Source organism: Phascolarctos cinereus, unplaced genomic scaffold (genome assembly GCF_003287225.1).
Source record: "Phascolarctos cinereus isolate Bilbo 61053 unplaced genomic scaffold, phaCin_HiC Scaffold_9;HRSCAF=440, whole genome shotgun sequence".
Classification (NCBI taxonomy): domain Eukaryota; kingdom Metazoa; phylum Chordata; class Mammalia; order Diprotodontia; family Phascolarctidae; genus Phascolarctos; species Phascolarctos cinereus.
The window spans coordinates 196,248,773-196,262,671 of NW_027556402.1; the positions used below are offsets into that span (position 1 = coordinate 196,248,773).

Below are 13,899 nucleotides of genomic sequence, written 5' to 3' on the forward strand. Positions count from 1 at the left end.
TTTTGATGATACCAGATACTACCAAATAGGTATGAACAGAAAAAAATTTCCTGCCCTTAAGGAGTTTTTTATAATTGTAGAGGCAGGAGAAATATGTAACTAGAAGATACGAGCAAGTAAAAGGTAATACAACAGGGGGTCCCCAGTAATTCTAGAATCTCTTCATAACCTGGGTTCATTGTTGGATATTGGGGATAAATATAACAAGCTTCTATCCAATACATTTACTACCTTTTGACTGGCAAAAACTATAAATCAGTAGCAAAAAGTTTAATTAGGACAGAATAGCACATTAAATATGAAGAGAAACTATGAGAACCATTCTTACCACACACACACACATAAGTTATAAACAGAATATGAACAATATCTTGACCACACAACAGAAGAAAATTAGCTTGCAGAGAACTTGGTATGAGGGTCAGGTTAGTCATATCAATCCAAGAACATTTTTAGATGAAACCATGGAAGAACAACAAATTTGACATGAAACTGAACAGATGTTCTGGTGTTCTGTAATGATCAGTTCTTATTAGTTACAATAGTGGAAACACCACATTTGGACTCAATCACCTCAGTATCCAATCACCAATTTATCATATGACAGAGTGACAGTGGTACTGCAAAAGAAATCCATGTTGAAGATAATACAGTTTGAAAGGTACTTAGATCAGTTTTAAAAATGCTGGAGAAGATTCTAATACAATAGAAAAAAAAACAGCATGTGGTACTGTTACCAAAGGTGATATAAAAAACATGAGCAACTACTACCCTTATACTTACTTTCTTATCCCTATAAAATATGAGACTGGTCTGTACATACATCAAGGATATACCTATTGAAAATACAGAAAGGCAATAGGTTGGGTTTTGTAGTTGTCTACATCTTCATTACCTTCATAGTCACAGGATTGACTAAAAGGTGTGGGTCAACTGCTGGGTGACATAATAGAGTTCTTGGCCCCGGAGTTAGGAAGACCTGAGTTCAAATCAGCTTCGGACATTTACTAGCTTTGTGACTGAGCAAATAATTTAACCTCTATGTGCCTCAGTTTCCCCAACTGCAAAATGGGGATAATAATAGCATCCACTTCATAGAATTGATGTGAGGATCAAATGAGATAATATTTGTAAAGTGCTTAGCACAGTGCCTGATACATAATAGATGGTTAATAAATTCTTATTTCCTTCCCTAGACAATATATGATCTCACTGTTTCTGTTATTAGTTTATTACTTAAAAAAAAAAGCATTTGACAGGGTAGGCAAAATGCAATCTTAAAGACTCCTGAAATAAACTCTCCAACATGTATGTTAAGGGCATATACAATTCCTTGCTAGACTTGACTGTGGAGATAATTGACTCAGTGATCCAAGAAATATCAGTATCAAGTGAGGCATGAAATAGAGTATTGAAGGCATCTAGCAATGTCATGGAGGATATTCTCTATGCAAACAACAAACAGAAGAGTATTGTAATTCCCTATTGGAAGAGAGGTTCTACAGATGTTTCTGTTTGCAGATGGTATTGTGTTGCTATGTCAGAGAACAGATACTGTCAGAGAGCAATTTGACCATAAGAAAAAACAAAAATAATATCTGACATTTATATAGCACTAAAGTTTGCAAGGGAAGCTAGGTGGTGCTGTGGACAGAGCACCAAGCCTGAAGTCAGGAAGAGCTGAGTTCATATGTGACCTCAGACACTCACTACCTATGTGACCCAGGGGAGCAAATCACTGTAACCCTGTTTGCCTCAGTTTCCTCATCTGTAAAATAAGCTGGAGAAGGAAATGGCAAACCACTTCAGTATCTTTGCCAAGAAATCCCCAAATGGGGTCATAGAAAGTTGGACCCAACTAAAATGACTGAACAATGCCAAAAGCTTTACATAAATTTTCTCATTTGATCCTCACAACATTTCTTTGAAGTAGGTACTTTAGTTATTTTTATTCCCATTTTACAGATGAAAAAAACAAGCTGTACCTACATCCATGAGGTATTAAAAGAATCAGAAGAAAGTTTCTACCATGTGGCATATATTCTCAAATGGAGAACTTACAGAAAGATATGAATAAAAATCATGCAAATGAGATTTGCACTAGTGAAATATCCACTCTGGTGAGAATATAGGACCTTTGAAATCTGAACCATACATTTGTGTCTATACTTAAGTGATTAATTCATCAAATATGTATTATGTTTCCATTATATCAAAGGAACTGTGATAGACACTGGGAATACAAAAACATAGTTCCCATCTTCCCAAACTTGGGTGGGAGAATAAGAACATACAAATATGATATAAAGTAGAATAAGACAAGACAAAGGAGAAATCTGGACAGAGTATGTTTGGGGAAAGAGATCAGAGAAGGGGCTGTGGAGGAAGTGGTCCCTGCACTGAGCCTTGAAAGAAATTAATTTCCCAGAATTTCACAGTTGGAAGAGACTTCTGAGCCCTCCATGAGAATTTGTACCAGAATAGGAATTCCACAATATTCCCAAAAGTCATTACCTAGACTTTTGCTTGAAAATCTCTAGTAAAGGGAAACTTTCTACCTCCTGAGTGAGAGAAATGGTTATTAATAACCAATAATTTGGGGAGATGCAGAGTTCACCCCCTTTTTCTAAAGTCCTCATTTCAAGGCTTAGCTTCTGAAGGACAGAACTCAATAACAATAGATAGGATTAACATTCTCCTCGGTGTAGGTCGGGGTGGGGAACCTTCTGCCTCAAGGCCACATGTGGCCCTCTAGGTCCTCAAGTTTGGCCCTTTGACTGAATCCAAACTTGAGAGAACAAGTGCCCTTAATGAAACGATTTGTTCTGTAAAACTCGGGACTCAGTCAAAAGGCTGCACCCAAGGACCTAGAGGATCACATGTGGCCTTGAGGCAGCAGGTTCCCCACCCCTGATCTAGGTATGGGTACCCCACCCAACCTTATAAGGAATGTAATCTAAGGTGGTCCACTCAGGCTTGGGTGGGGGATATAGATCTTTTGTCTAATTTGCCCAAGACTGAGGGTGATTTGGAAGTAAGTGACATAATCAAGTAATGTCCCTAGACCATCATTAGAATAGGTTCACCTCTCATTATAATATTCATTCTCTCATTAACTGTTAACCAATCAGAATTGATTGCCACCTTCAGGAACACCCATTCTTCAAAGGGCATATAAACTGTGAACCTACTGCCATGACTCATCTTTGGTCCAAAAGAGATCGCCAAATGACCATCCCTTTTATTAATAATATGCTAGCATAATTAATAAAATTATTAATTACCCAGAAACTACATCTCTCAAACTTTTTAAATATCACATGAGGCAGCTCATTTTACCTCTGTTCAGCACAAAATATTTTTTGGGGGGGTGTAAATAATCTTTTGTTATTCTGCACTTAAACTCCAATTAACAAGCATTTCTACATACAAAGAAGAATAAAAATAGGATTGAATATGAAACTTCAAATCTCTTTCAGCAGCAGCTTGTCTTCATTTTAAAGAACATATCTAATTTAGCCTATTAGTTTCAAAGCTGTCCTGCTTATTTGTGTCACTGGGAGCCTCTCTTTGTTCACTTCTTTTTTAAAAAAGTGTTTCATCATTATCCCCCAAAAGCCTTCTCCTAAATAAAAAGCCTGCCTTGTGTCTAATAAGCCACCTCAAGAAAAAGCCATGATTTTACATATATATGTGTACATATGTATATGTGTTTGTATGTATGTATATCTATATGTAATCATGGCTTTTATATAAATGTGTAATACATATACATAATACACTCTGTGCATACACTGTGTGTGTGCGTGTGTGTGTGTGTGTGTGTGTGTGTGTGTGTGAAATTGGCCAGCTGAATTGGTTTAGGAACTTCTTCTTCCATTTAGTCAAACATGCTCCTCTTCATCTTCCAACCATTGTTCCTAATTTTGTCTCCTAGGACCAAATAGTGCAAGCATAAGCTCCTTTACACCAATCCAGATACCTGAAAACAGCTATCATGTCCCACCCTAAGACTGCTCTAAGCTAAACAGTCCCAGTCCCTTCAAACATACAGCATGATTTCCAGTTCCCTCACCTTCCTGGTCAACCTCCTTTGTTCTTCCTAAAATTACATGCCCCAAACTGAATATAATATTCCTTGCATGGGTAGACGAAGTATACTAATTCCCTCCCTCACACTGAATACATTTTTATTTCTTAAAACAGATTGCATTAGATTTTTTAGTTATTATGTCAAACTACTAACCTATTTTGAGCTTATTGTTCAGTAGCTTCAGTCATGTCCAACTCTTTGTGACCCCATTTGGAGTTTTCTTGGTAAAGAAGTGGTTTGCCATTTCCTTCTCCAGTTCATTTTATTATTTTTTTTTAATAAATTTTTTTTTATTTTTTGGCTTTTAGGCAATTGGGGTTAAGTGACTTGCCCAGGGTCACATAGCTCGTAGGTGTCAAGTGTTTGGTCTGAGGCCACATTTGAACTCAGGTCCTCCTGACTTCAGGGCCGGTACTCTATCCACTGCGCCACCTAGCTGCCCCTCCAGTTCATTTTACATATGAGGAAACTGAGGCAGACAAAGTTAAGTGACTTGCCCAGGGTCACACAGCTAGTAAGTATCTGAGGCCAGATTTGGACTCAGGAAGATGAATCTGCCTGACTTTGGGCTCAGCCCTCTATCCATTGTACCACCTTGATCCCTCACTCTGAACACATTCTTATTTCTTTTTTTTTTATAAATTTTATTAATTTCTTTTGATTTATCAATAATCACTTCCATATGCTTTTGAGTTGAAATTTTTCTCCCCCTTCCTCCCCCCCACACTCCACAAGACGGCACACAATCTGATATAGGCTTTACATTTACATATCCATTAAACATATTTTCACACTAGTGAAGTTGTAAGTAAAAATTAAAACCAATAGGAGGAACCATCAGAAAGAACACATTCTTATTTCTAAAAAAAGTTTAAGATTGCATTAGATTTTTTTTGGCTCTATGTCAAAATACTTGAGTTTACAATCCATTAAAGCCTTTAGCCTTTTATCCCCACAGACTCTCTATTGCCTAGTCATGTCTTTCCAAATAGGCAAAGATTTAAAGGCAATACATTTCAGGAATGGGAGAATAGCTTGTATGAATGTACAGAAGTTAGGGAGTGGATTGGGGTGGGGAGAGGAATAAGATTGGTAAAAACTTAGTAATAGAGTTTTGGTAGAACAAAGGGTATATTAGAGAGAACAGTATGAAATAAGCCTGGAAGGTAAACTAGAATTAAATTTTGGTGGCCCTTAAATGTCATTTTAAGGAGCTTGTATTTTATCCTGTTAGACATTAAGAAGTCACTGAAGATCTTTGAGCAGGAAAGTGACATGGTTAGGCCTGTGCATTAGGAAAATTGTTTTTAGAAACTTTAATGAAGGATACACAGGAGGGGAGAAAGACAAGAGGCAGAAATGTTTTTACAATATTCCTAGTGGCAGGTGATAAGGGTTTGATCTCAGATGTTGGCTAGGTGAGTGGAGAAGAGGATATAGATATTCCATCCAAATTTGACTATTATATATTTCCTTTTTTTTTTTCTATTATATATTTCCTAATCTTGACCTACCATCTCCTTTTGCCATAAATTCACATGGGCCATCTTCCATGCCTTCCATCATCTCTGACTGTTACAAGTACTTCTCCTTCAAGATTCTGTTAAGCCTTTCCCAATCACCACAGATGAACACTTTATCTCCGCACTCAAATTTTCCTAGTGAACTTTACCTGGATTTTTCCTTTGTCTTTATCACCCTCATTTATACTATACTTATCTCCATGTAAGGATGCATATTCTTATTAGGGACTTCATTCACTACAAACCTGTGAAGAGATCAGTAAGTAATAGCATTATCCTAACAAAGACTATGACTGAAAGGGAATGTTTACAGCACACCTATTAGGTGGCTGGATACAGATTCTCATGAGATGCAAGATTTGAACAGAGAGAACAGAGAACAGAGAGAAGAGAGAGAAAAAAATGGTTGTAGGAACAGAAAGCTATCTCATAGTCCCTTCCTTTAAAGAACTTATATTCTAGCAGAGAAAAACAGCAAACCACTGTTGTTTATGTAAGATTGAAAAAATCACCTCCTTGGTATCCCTGAGAAAATAATTATCACTTCTTTTCTACTCTTTCTCCAATATTTACTGGATGACCTCTCACCTGATGAGACCTCCAGGTCTTTATCATCATTCCTAGAAGTATAAGAAAGTGCTTCTTCTTGTGATGGTCCACCTCTCCTTTCTTTTTTTTTTTTTTTTAGGCAACTGGGGTTAAGTGACTTGCCCAGGGTCACACAGCTAGTAAGTGTCAAGTGTTTGGTCTGAGGCCGAATTTGAACTCAGGTCCTCCTGACTTCAGGGCTGGTGCTCTATCCACTTCATGACCTACCTGCCCCCACCTCTCCCTTCTACCAGAAAGCTTTAGACCTGTTGCTTAATTCAGTGTTTATTCTTCTTTTTCACTTTTCTTTCTTCTGCAGCCCCCTCCCCTCAACTTCTTAGCAAAGAATGAGTATCCTTTTTATTCTCACAGACTCTTCCTTCATTTCCTGAATGAAGAATGTCCATTCTTTTAAGGAATACTTTATTCTCTCTGAATTCTCTTCATCATTCTCTCTTCATCCTGAAGAGTATGCATTCATTTCTTGAACTCTTTTCACTTTTCCCTCTTAGTATGGGAACCAAGCTATATATTGTGCATACATAGATTTTTAACTTGGTAATATAAACATTATATGCTTTCTGAATTTTATAATTCTATTCACCTTCCATACTCACTTGAATTAGTTCCCTAGGCCTTTCTCTACTTTTTAAAAGCCCTTTTGACTAACCCTTAGTGCTATGGCAAATTATCTATTTACTGTGCTATTTTCACAGTTCTGGGGACTCAGTCACTAAGGGTATCTGAACAAGTTTTGATTTATTTATATAAGGTGCTTTCTCTCATAATAAAACAATGCTATCTGTTCCTCTGCTTTTATTTGGCAATTAGGACATTGCTGCCATGTTTGAATGCAGTAATTCCCATTTAATGGTTCTCAAATCCCTTGGGGTTCACAACAATGGTCCAAGGAGTTCATCTTAAAAATTCATTAATGGTGCCTTAAGCAGTAAATAGTTGCCTAATTATGTTGCAGATATATTTTTCCTCTGAGACAAGCATGTGCATGCTTAAAGCATTATGAGTTTGTTTCTGCAGTGATTCAAAACCATCATAATAATGTGCACAAGGGCATTAGTGTTTATGCAGCAATTATGTCAAAGTCTGATCTGCTCTAAGTTCTTAAAATTCTGACTTAAGTTCTACATTCTAAACATGTTCTTGCAACTTCTCAACCTGGCATCAAATTGTTTCCAAACCACCACAAAGTTTAAACATTCAAGCAAAAATTGATTCCTAAGGATGGTTAGACACATATAAATAGCCTCATTTGTATTCCATACACTGCACAGAGTACCTATCTCATTCTCCTCTGTTACCATCTAATCATAAGTCATCAGCTGTATAATCATGCAAATGTCAGATGTTTAAAAACCATGGTTACTGGGTATGTACATTACAAGCCATCATGGACCATCACAAACATTCTGCGGAAACAAACTTTATATTACTTCTTATTACAGTATTAAGGTGGTTTTCCAACTGAAATTTTTCCTTCATTTATGTTACCATTCTTCTGTCTGGCAGATTTTCAAATGAACTAATTGGCTGTGAGAGTATAGCCAGATTACCAGTGACAGAAGTGAATAAAGTCACATCTAAAGAGATTCTTTCTTTACAAAGGTTAGTTTATATATATTGTTTAAAAAAATAAAACAATATATGTAATTGAACTTTAAATATATTTATCATTTAATACAGTACTGTCATTAGCTAGTAGGAAAGTAAATATTTTATATCATAGCTATTCATTTTTGTTGATTGGTAAAATAGCTAATAATAAAACATGAATTTCTGTCTCTCAGAAAGAGAACTTTAAAATTTTTCCTACCATTTCCATACCACAGTTGTATAAACAAACATTCTCACTTTATTCTTGTTTTTAAATCAAAGTACAGAAAGAAACAATGCAAAAATCAGATTTTAGACTGTTTGTCTGGTGTTGAGCCAAATATTGCAAGCCTTTGTTCACATAAAAATTATGTGTGTGTGTCTATATCTATCTATCTATCTATCTATCTATCTATCTATCTATCTATCTATCTATCTATCTATCTATGTATATGTATGTATATGTATGTATATATATAGACAAACATAACTATTACATTATGTTACATATCTTAAAAGTTGTAACTTATTTTATTAAAATGCTATTGGTATTCTACAAAATGTGTAAAATAAATTTAATATGAAATTATGAAGATAACATTGAATATACTAGGCTTTCTTCGATTATATCTTTTAATTTTTGCAGAATGTTCTAAACAAAATATAATTGCATTAGAGTTTTATATTTTTATATTTAGAATTTTCATAATAGCATGTAGAACTTTTTATATTTTATAATTATAATTACATAATATGATTGTTAATATGGAACTTTTTAGGCAAAAGCTGTTATTATTATAAGCACTTAATGAATAAATATAAAAAATATTATGACTAGCATATTAAATTACCCTGGGGATTAACAACATGTTTTTCTTTTGATGAAAAGGGTTCATGGAACTAAAAGAAAAATTCTAAATGTCTAATACAAGCAGAACAAATAGGTCATGTGTTCTTGCTGCTAGAGCTCCAGATAGTTCATTCCCAGCCATTTTACTCTAACATAGGCATGTAGTCTTCAGGTACTGGAAGAGAATGTGAAGCTTGAGTAGAAGTAGCCAAATCTGAATGTTTTGAAGACAGCCGTGACTTAGGTTTGACATAATTATAGATATTTTCAATTAGACTGTACCTTCAGAGCTCATGGGGGATCATCCTTCATTTGACAGATGAGGCAGCTGAGGTTTAGGGAGGTTCAGTGACTTTCTCAAGAGTCTGAGAGAATTCAGTGAGAACCACCAGTCCCAGAATGTAGATAGGCACTTCAAATCTATTATTGTATATGAAAAGGATCAAAGTATATTGATCCTATTATCCAAAGGAGAATATGAATTATTAGTCCCAATAACTAGTAATAACTAGCCCTAAGAGGTCCTCCAATCCAGCTTCCTCACATTACAGATGAAACTTTCCTAGCTCATGATTTCATTCCCTATTTCTAAATGATCAATGTTTATGTATATGTATATATGCACATATGTATACATACCAATATATACACATACATATATGTACATATATAAACATGTATTTACATATATACACACCTACATGATATATTTCTATGGTCATCTTTCAGGTTTTTTAACTACCATATCTAATTAATTAGGGAATTAGCATGATGTAGTAGGAAAACTACTAGAATATGGCTAGGGGATTTCAGTTCTGTTTACAGATTTATTCCTAAGCAGCTGTATGAGGTCCAGTAAATCATTTCATGTCTCAGTACCTAAAATGCCTCATATGTGAACCAAAAGGGGTAGACTACCTGACATAAAATGGCCTTTCTAGCTCTAAGATTAATTTATTAGGAAAATTGTCTTGCTTACAAAGAGTATTCTTACCACCATATAAACTTTATCCAAATGAAAAAAATGACCAAGCAGATCTCATATCTTCACTCACATGTTCTGTGTCTATAGTACTCAACAGTACTGCAGAATGCCCTTGAAAAGCATATAAACTAACAGATGATGATTCAAGAAACTAAGAAGTATTGATTTGGTCAATTACTATTACATGGACTATTACAAATACTAGAAGTATAATTAATGCTCTTTCTTGCACAGATGGTATGAATATAGGCATATAATAGTTTTTTCAGACTTTGACATAAGATCCTTCTAATAAAGGATGGGGAATTTTTGATAATTTGAATAAATGTAATGTGAATAATTTCCTTATGACAAAGGGAGAAGATACTTCCTTATTAAAATTTCTACCAAGTGAATATCCAGTTAGTAGAAAATTAAAATTTTGAAGGTCTTTATAGTTTCACTAATCAAGTAGATTTCCAAACTGGATAATAATAGCTATAAAACATAATATTTTCCATAACCCTGGGACACACTCTTTTAATCCTTGATGTGTTCATTTAAGAATCTGTCTGAGATTCACTGGACCTTTGGAGTAAGGAAGATGGCAAAATGTGAAAATATCTAATTAATGGGCTGAGTTACAGTAATCAACACAGAGGACAATCAGTTTATATAAAAATAGCTATCAGCAGAGTCAAATAGTCTTCCTGTAAAACTGGTTAGGGCAATACTTCACATGTCACTCTGGAAACATGAATTAATGGTTACCTTCACTTGAATATTCTGAATTTTGGTACAAGTTCTTATCAGAAAGGAATCAGCCAGAAATTCCTATGTACACTTATAAATCTTTGAGTATATTTAAAGAAGGACAAATCATTAACCCCTGTCGAAGCAGGTATGCGTAGGTTCCCAGATAAAAGTGTTAGAAGTTTAAAGCCAGAAAGAGAATTGCACTGAATTTCAAAAAATTAATTGGAGCTGCTTCATATAAATATTTTAAAAGACATACTGGATTTTAAAGTAGATTCTTGAATTCTCTGTATATCTGCTTCTCCTCAAAAAGATTTCACTTATGTATTTGATGCTGAAGTTTAATATGTTTAATGATGAGCAAAGGGAAGAGAATCAAGTTGGCTTTGTCCTCAGTGCCACAGCATGCTAGCACTTGTCATTTACTGCTGTAACTTGAACAGCTGTCAATTAAAATTCCACATTAGTCTAGAGGGCCCAAAATTCAGTTTTTATTTTTAGTTGTGAAATTAAAGTTTTCTTTGTAATAATTGCATGAGATGCCAGATGGTATTATAGGGATTCTCATTGTTTATAAATTTTATTTTGAAAGCATCTTGAAAGTTCTTCCACAATAAAAGCATTTTGGAGAAAGAGAAAATGGAGTAGACTCAAATTCCAAATTTTTGAATCTTGAGTACCGAAATAATTTCTTAAATAATCAACAAAAGGCTGCTATATCCTGAAGAAAACTAGCAGATAAGATTGTCCTAGGTACAGTAGTAATCGAAAAATAACAATAGTTCATTAAGAACAATTTTACTGGTCAAAGAAAGAGGAAAACAACCTATATTAACCAAAGCTGGAAACTAAGGAGAAAGGTAGGTTTGCTCATCTATTGAGATTGCCCAAGAAAATTATGCTATATGAATGGAATGGAATAATGTGTCACTATAATGATGAAATACATGGTTTCAGTGAAATCTGGAAATATCTGTAGGAAGAACCAGAACGATTTTTACAATACTAACATTATAAACAAAATAACTTTGAAAGACGAGCACCCAGAGGACTGATAATGAATTTTACCTACCTTTTGACAGAGAGGTGATGGACCCAAGATGGAGAATAAGGCATTTTTTGATGCAACCAATGTAGGGGGTTTTTTTTGCCTGACTACATATTTATTAAAAGGGCTTTGTTTTTCTTTTTCCTTTTTTTCACTGGGGGAGGGAAGAACAAGAAGGGATAGGAATAGTTTAGCAAAAAAGAAAAGAAAAGAGGATCCTTAAGACATCTTTTTTAAAATGCAGAGAACAGAAAAAAGTCCAAAAGGAAGCACAGTCAGAACAGCTTTGAAAGCTAAAGGTTGAACTTAGACTTAAAAATAAAGGCAAGAAATAAATATATAATAAGGATCTGTAGTTTTATGTACAATATTCTTTTTATGTTCTACTAAATATGTGTGTATGTATATGTACACATGTATATGGAAATGCTCATTTTATTTGGTATTTGCTTATAATTGTCTTTTTTTTTTAGTGAGGCAGTTAGGATTAAGTGACTTGCCCAGAGTCACACAGCTGGTGAGTTTTTAATGTGTCTGAGGCTGTATTTGAACTCAGGTTCTCCTGACCCCAGAACCAGTGCTCTATCCACTGGGCCACCTAGCTGCCCCTGCTTAGAATTTTCAAAGAGAGAGAAGGTAAGAAAGCAGAAATCATACCTCTTTCCCAAAGAATACTAGTATTAGGGTGGTGTTAGAATCATTCTACACATTTCTCTGATACCTTAACTAGGTCAGAACAATTCTCAATCAGTCAACTGATCAGCCAACCTTTCCCACTTGTATTAAGTGAGAAAAGGCTTTTGAACTAGAATGATACTTGCACAGGATTCTATATAAGAATTAAGCTCTAATAGACTAAGAAAACTTGACCACACTCCAGGGAAAATAGCATACAAATTATCAAACATATTGAGAAAGGATGTATTCTGCACCGCCTACCCCCCATCAAATTGGAAAGAATGGCATTACAGTACAATCTTGAAGAGAAAACATGGGGGGGGGGGGACTGCAAGGCAAGGCAGGGTAAAAGTCTTGTCTTTGGCCTTTTGACCAGGTCTCCTCCCCACCCCCCTGTTGGGGTTTGGGGTGCTGGAAACCCTGAAATGCAAGGGTATAAGGGGTCTGCCTCAAAAGAATTCAACCACTCAAGCCTTCTTTCAGTCAGAGTAGCAAGGTTTTTTGTTTTGTTTTTTTTTTTTTTGAGGCAATGGGTAAAGTGACTTGCTCAGGGTCACACAGCTAGTAAGTATCATTTTTCTGAGGCCAGATTTGAACTCATATCTTTCTGAATCCAGGGCTATCCACTGAGCCATCTAGCTGTCCCTTGCAAGGTTTTATTATAACACCAGTAAGGCGGGCAAGATTCCTAGTAAATCTGCTATATTGTAACCCCAATAGGAACAGGCAAGATTCTTAGGGAATCTGCAGATTTGATGAGGATGGGATTGATACTTATATACAAAAAAGACTGTGAGAAGATCTGGATAGGATTAAGGAGTGGCAGGTAGCCTGGGATGGGCCTGGTGCAGACAACAAAAGGAGTTAAGTGATTGGAGAACCATAATGAAAGGGCAGTTAAAAGGATTATTGAGTATCTAGGTAGACTGAGATGGCCTGGATCCCAGGGGAAACACCAGTGACTTGAGCTGCTGAAATGTGTGGAAAAGTTCAGGGGCTAGGTTGCGTTCAAAGATATGGTCTTTTCCCTTTAAGGGTCCAGGTCCCATAACCTCATCACCCCATCCCCTGGACCTGAGAATTACCTTCTACCTTCAAAACATCTGAAAGAAGTCTGAATTCCTATCTTCCCATCAGTGTCCTAAATGGTGTCCCTGGATCAGCTTGAGGTAGTGTCTGCCAACAGTCTGTCCTTGACTGGATGAATGGCTCTCCAAAGAGGTCAGCAAAGAGACTGCATCTTGCTTAAGAGGAACTTCTTGAGCACATTACAAATAGTAGAAAAGAACTTCTACACCCAAGGTCTGTGTCAGTCCTTGGCCACATTCACTCTCTTAAGTTTGAGCTCACTTTCCTTTGGACTGTGTGTGTACTTGTGGGAGAGAGTACTGTGTGTACTTTGGAATAGATGTTTTCTACCAACTGCTCTTATCATACCATTTCAGTAAAAACTCCTTTCTAGAGACAGCTAGGTGGTGTCAGTCCTGGATAATGAAATTAATACCCAAAAAAGGGGGTTCAGGGTTTTATAAATATTAACTTGAGTTATTCAAGAATCTGTTTCTTCCTATGTACATAGATGACAAACCAAATAATATAATTTTTTTAAAGGAATCTTGCCTAACTGAACCATAGATCAGTTTTTAGATAGAATATTTGCTATTTTGGTTTATAAATAACATATACATTTTTCCTAAAAAACATACAGAAAACTCTTTTGACCTTGAATGTCCAGTCATAGACAAAATTCATTCATGCCTCACCTCCACAATGTCCCTCTCAGAACCC

The 13,899-nt window shown here is 35.6% G+C and overlaps 1 long non-coding RNA gene across 3 annotated transcripts in view; it reads left to right on the forward strand.

The window, feature by feature from the left end:
* The window catches only part of LOC144455495 (uncharacterized), a 126,941-nt gene that overhangs the window by 12,045 nt on the left and 100,997 nt on the right, over positions 1 to 13,899 (forward strand). Inside the window, exon 2 of one of the 3 annotated variants that reach the window (XR_013484204.1) lies at positions 7,732 to 7,827. The exons of the other annotated variants lie outside the window; for them this stretch is intronic. This is a non-coding gene — a long non-coding RNA (uncharacterized LOC144455495). The remainder of the gene's footprint in view (positions 1 to 7,731; positions 7,828 to 13,899) is intronic. 3 annotated transcript variants of the gene reach the window in all.